The sequence below is a fragment of the Oryza sativa genome, chromosome 12, assembly GCF_034140825.1.
Source record: "Oryza sativa Japonica Group chromosome 12, ASM3414082v1".
In the NCBI taxonomy this organism is placed as follows: domain Eukaryota; kingdom Viridiplantae; phylum Streptophyta; class Magnoliopsida; order Poales; family Poaceae; genus Oryza; species Oryza sativa.
The window spans coordinates 3,924,895-3,930,894 of NC_089046.1; positions in this window are offsets into that span (position 1 = coordinate 3,924,895).

The following is a 6,000-nucleotide window of genomic DNA, read 5'->3' on the forward strand; positions in this document are numbered from 1 at the left end:
ACCCTTTCGGTCTGACCATCGGTCTGCGGATGGTAGGCTGTACTAAAATTCAGATAAGTTCCGAGGGCTTCATGCAACTACTTCCAGAACCTTGAGGTGAACTGAGTGCCTCGGTCCGACACTATTTTCTTGGGACAGCCAAATCTACATACGACATGAGTCATGTAGAGTTCTGCTAGTTTCTTTCCATCATAGGTGGTTTTCACTGGCACGAAATGAGCTGACTTCGTGAGTCGGTCCACGATTACCCAGATGGAGTCGTACCCGCTGGGGGTTCTTGGCAAACCGGTGATGAAATCCATTCCGATCTCTTCCCATTTCCACTCGGGAATCGGTAGGGGTTGCAGCAGACCAGCTGGCCTCTGATGTTCCGCCTTGACTCTTTGGCAAATGTCACACAGGGCTACGTATTCTGCGACGTCTCGCTTCATTCTAGCCCACCAGAAGTATGCCTTGATATCTTGGTACATCTTCGTACTTCCTGGGTGAATGGAGTAGGCGGACTCATGAGCTTCCTTTAAGATGAGATCTCTTAACTCCTTCTTGGCCGGTACACAGATGCGTGGTCCGCACCAAACTGTGCCTTGATCGTCTATGGAGAAATTTGTGTCTTTCTTCTCCTGTATTCTTTTTATTAATTCTTTTATCCCTTCGTCGTCTTTCTGAGCCTCCCGGATTTGCGACTCTAGGGTAGGTTGTACTGTCAAGCTGGCAGGGACACCTGACTGTACCACGGTCAGTCTTAACTTCTCCAATTCTCTGCACAGGTGATCTTGGTCAGGCCGTATTTGAGCTACATTGCAATAGGCCTTGCGACTTAGCGCATCAGCGACCACGTTGGCTTTACCAGGATGATAGTGGATTCCAAGATCGTAATCCTTGATTAGTTCCAACCATCTTCTCTGTCTCATATTTAACTCGGTCTGAGTGAAGATATACTTAAGACTTTTGTGATCGGTGTATACTTCACATCTGTTCCCGATTAAATAATGCCTCCAGATCTTAAGAGCATGAACCACGGCTGCCAACTCGAGATCATGGGTGGGATAATTAACTTCATGAGGCCTGAGCTGCCTGGATGCATAGGCCACAACCTTTCGTTCTTGCATTAGGACACATCCTAAGCCTTGTCTTGATGCATCACAGAAGATCTCGAAATCTTTTCGGATATCTGGCAAGGTGAGAACTGGGGCAGTGGTCAACCTTTTCTTCATTTCTTGAAAGCTGTCTTCACAGGCTACAGACCATTGGAATTTCTTTTCCTTCTTTAACAGCTCGGTCATAGGTCTGGCTAGCTTAGAGAATCCTTCAATGAATCTTCGATAATATCCAGCTAAGCCAAGGAAACTGCGAATCTCTGACACATTCTTGGGCGGGTTCCAAGCAAGTACAGCTTCAACCTTGCTGGGATCTACTTCGACACCGTTGGGGGAGATCACGTGTCCAAGAAATGCTACTCGGTCTAACCAGAATTCGCATTTTGAGAATTTTGCGAATAGTTGATGGTCCCTGAGCTTTTCCATTATCAACCTCAGGTGTTCAGCATGTTCTTCCTCGTTCTTAGAGTATATCAGGATGTCATCGATGAATACCACGACAAACTGGTCCAGACATTCCATAAAGATTTTGTTCATTAAGTTCATGAAGAATGCTGGAGCATTGGTGAGTCCGAAGGACATAACTGTGAACTCATATAGACCATAACGCGTTGAGAAAGCGGTCTTCGGGATATCTTCAGATCTGATTTTCAGTTGGTGGTAACCTGACCTCAAGTCAATTTTTGAGAAAACTCTTGCTCCTTTAAGTTGATCGAATAAATCGTCAATCCGTGGCAACGGGTACTTGTTCTTTATAGTTACTTCATTTAGGGCTCTATAGTCGATTACCATTCTCTCAGAGCCATCCTTTTTCTTAACCAGAAGCACTGGGGCTCCCCAAGGGGATGAGCTAGGTCGCACATAACCTTTACTTTCCAGTTCTTCGATTTGTCTTTTAACTTCTGCTAACTCATTAGCTGCCATTCGGTAGGGTCTTTTTGCAATTGGAGCTGTGCCTGGTGCCAGTTCTATGGCGAACTCGATCTCTCGGTCTGGTGGCATTCTTGTTAATTCTTCCGGAAATACGTCGGGATATTCACAGACTATGGGCACCGACTCCAAGGAGGTGACTTGTAAACAAGTTAGGATAGACCGACTTGCGGTAGGGGTGTTAGGGGTAAAGCGGACTTGCTTTCCTCCAGGTCCTTGCAAGGTGATGGACTTTTCGGCACAATCTATCTGTCCTTTGTGCTTAGCCAACCAATCCATCCCTAGAATGATGTCCAAGCTTTGCGAGTCTAGGACTATCGGTTTGGCTAGGAAGTCAACTTCCTCAATTCTAAGGTTAACTTCCGGGCATATTTGAGTTGCCCTTATATTCCTTCCAGGGGAATGTACTATCATCGGTACACGCAAATTTTGGGTTTTCCAACCATTTCTTTTCACAAAAGCTTGCGATATGAAAGAATGAGAAGCTCCTGAATCAAACAGAACTATTGCGGGTACGGAGTTGACAGAGAACATACCCATCACAACGTCTGGAGCATCCTGAGCGGTTTCAGCTTGAATGTGATTCACACGTCCTCGACCAAAGTGGTTGGACGCACGAGAACCTTGTCCACTTGCCTGAGAGCTAGGAAGAGACTGAGCTGCCGCTGGAGCAGGAGTTCTGGCAGTGCTGCCATTAGCATGCCCTGAGTTGGTGTTGGTAGGATTCCGAGGACACTGTCTGGCATAGTGTCCCATCCTGTTGCACCGGAAACACTGAACTGCTGACGGTCCCTGTGGTGACTTGAAAGAGGTAACACTGTTTGGCGCAGTATTGCCACTAGGGGCACGCTGCTGTGGCTGAGGTGCCGGACGGTTCATCTGAGGACGAGGGGCGTAGCCTGGCTGGTGGTTAGCCTGAGTTACCGACTGGTGATATTGCATGGGTTGACCGTAGCGAGGGCGAGGTGCGCCTCGGGAAGAATTTCCCTGATGGTTAGACTTGCGTTTCTTGTATTCTTCGGTAGCCTCTTTTCTGGCATCCTCAAGTAGAAGTGCCTTGTTGATCATATGTTGAAAAGTGGGGAAATCATGAGCAAGCAACTGGAGTCTCATTCCAACTGCGATCCCTTTCAAGAATTTCCTGATCTTCTTCTTATCTGTGTCCACTTCTTCAGGGGCGTACCGAGCTAACTTGTTGAACTGACTTAGGTACTCATTGACACTGCTGTTGCCTTGCTTAAGTCTGTTGAATTCTTCTTTCTTCATGTCAATAGTGCTTTCAGGCACATGAGCTGCACGGAAAGCCGTAGCAAACTCATCCCAAGCAATGTTAGTGGGTTCAGGGTGTGCATTGCAGTAATTCTCCCACCAATCTGCAGCAGGTCCTCTTAGCTGGTGAGAGGCGTAGAGTGTCTTCTCAACAGGAGTACACTGCACAAAGTTGAGTTTTCTATCAACATCTTTCAACCAATCGTCAGCCTCGACGGGCTCGACGGTCTGAGAGAACTCTGGCGGACATGACCTCAGAAAATCTGTCAGCTTGGATCTATTGTTGCCCACGTGAGGGTGGCCATTTCCATGCGCATTATGCTGAAAACTGGCTATGGCTGTGGTTAGTCCTTGCAAGATTTGTTTCCGAACTGCCATTATGTGTTGCATGTTGTTTTCCACATGAGGTGGGGAAGGGAGGCGTTCTTCTCCAGAATTGTGACTGGCAGTGCGGTGAGAGCGGTGAGACTGTCCCATCTCTGCATCATGGGAAACTGTGCGATGCGAGCGGTTGCTGCGGCGGGGTTGCCCAACCTCTGCGTTGCGGGAAACAGTACGGTGCGAACGGTTGCTGTGGTGTGACTGCTCATTAGCCGACTCATGATTTTCTTCTGGCTCAACTCTACCATCTTCAAAACCAAAGCGGGCTGGTGCACGGGCTGCACGGCGGGGGCGGCTAGCCATCTAAACTCCCAGAAGAGGGCGAGGTAAGAGTCAGACAAGCACTTAGGAGGGCAAGGAGCAAGGTAAATAGCAACTCAGATAGCACACACTAGGCATAAACTGGATTTTTCAAATCATAAAAACACCTGATACAACGGGTGTGGACAAGTCACAGAGCTACGCCGAGCTTGACTGTGCGCACACCACCTAGGAGAACCAGACTACCAAACAACACCCACAACAACACACGCACGCACTACCTCGCCACGACTCCAAAAGAGTTGGCGGCGGAACAAAAGGGGCCTAACCTCCCGCCGGCCCGCGTGGCTGCCACGTAGGCGCCACGTCGGCGCCACCTCGGCCGCGACCGGATAAGCCGACCCGGCCAGCTGCGCCCTCCGTTTCTCCCCGTGCGTGTGGTCCGCGGTGAGCCGTGAGGCTGCGCGTGGGCCCGCCGCATCCGTTCCTCCGCGAACCGCGCGCGTGCACCGCGTCCCAGCCCCGCCCGCGCGCGTACGCCGCATACTCCCTCCGCACGGTGAGCCGAGCCGCTGACAAGCGGGTCCCACCCGGGACCACGCGTGGTGAGCCCGGTCCACCGGCTCCCCCTCCCGCGCGCGCGCGCTTGGGCCGGCCGGTCCGTTGAGCTCGGCCGAGCCGCCCCAAATCTCTTGGGCCGCACCCTAGCCACCCGAGAAAAGTCTATATTCCCTCCCTCCCATCTTTTCTTTTTCTTTTCAAAAAAAAGGATTTAAATAAATCCTTTTTCCTTTAGACCAAAAATCCAATAAATCTTAGAAATTCAATATCTTCCCAACCGTAAATCCGATTGACTCCGTTCAACTTCCAAAATTCCTCAAATCTCGAGATCTATCTAATGGCACGCTTAGAGGTCATTAATAGGGCTTTATTTTCGCCGTTTGTTGAGTTGTCCCGTTTCGCGTGTAGTTTCGGAGCCCGAAGACCCGCAGTGCGAGGATTTCGAGGATCAAGCTCCGGATCGCGAGCAAGGCAAGCCACCTTTGAACATCTTGAGCCTATATTTGAAATTTAATTATATTGCTTGCGAAATATTATGCATTGATAGGATCACACTTAATCTGTTGTCCCGTCTGCAAGGCAGATTGGCAGACCTACCTAATTTGTTACATTTGATCCTTCCATTGATAATTGTTATACCATGTCCCCTTGTAACCACCCAGTTGCACCTCGATATTCGTGCACTCTGTGCGAGTATCGACGGTCGCCTTCAAACTTAAAATCTGAGAAACAACTTGGGTAAAACTGGAGTTTTACAAAAGACTTGGAAAACCCGACACCTGGGTCGGTGCTTGCGAACTAAATGAATTTCCAAAACCGCGGACCGGGGAACGTACCGGGTGTACGGTTTCCCGCTCTCGCACTTAAGGACCGATTCCTTGGAATTTCATCCAAACATAAGACAAGTACGACCACATGGGTGGAATGGGACACCCCTGGCTGAGTAACTAGCTTATCAGGGGAGCCTTGATGCCGAGAGACATGTGGATTCGCCGGGGTGGTGTCGGGGAGGACCCCTGGGCTTCCTGGCACAGTATGGTCTGGGACCTAACCTGTTGTTGGTCTGGGACCCCTCTCGTCGGCATATGGTAAACCTGTATCGGCTTTCAAAATGCCTTGTCATGAAAGCTTGGAGGTCTCCCGACGTGGCTGATCCCCACGGGCTGGGTGATCCGGGTTAGTAATGTCGTGTGGGTAAAGTGTACCCCCTCTGCAGAGGTTAACAAACTGTTCGAACAGCCGTGCCCACGGTCATGGGCGGATGTGAGGTGATTCCTAGCGTAGTTTTGTTTGACTACTGCTTGTGAAATTGCTGTTGTGAAAAGGGGATTCGATATTTGAAAAATCAGCAGCTGACGGGATCAGCTAGGCCCGGGTGGCCGTTTGAAAAGTTGTTGGCCCGGGTGGCCGTTTGAAAAGCTGTTGGCCGGGTGCCAATCTTGTTTCAATTCTAAAGATTGATGCATTGCACATACTCCGACCGGACGAGACGCACTGTCTC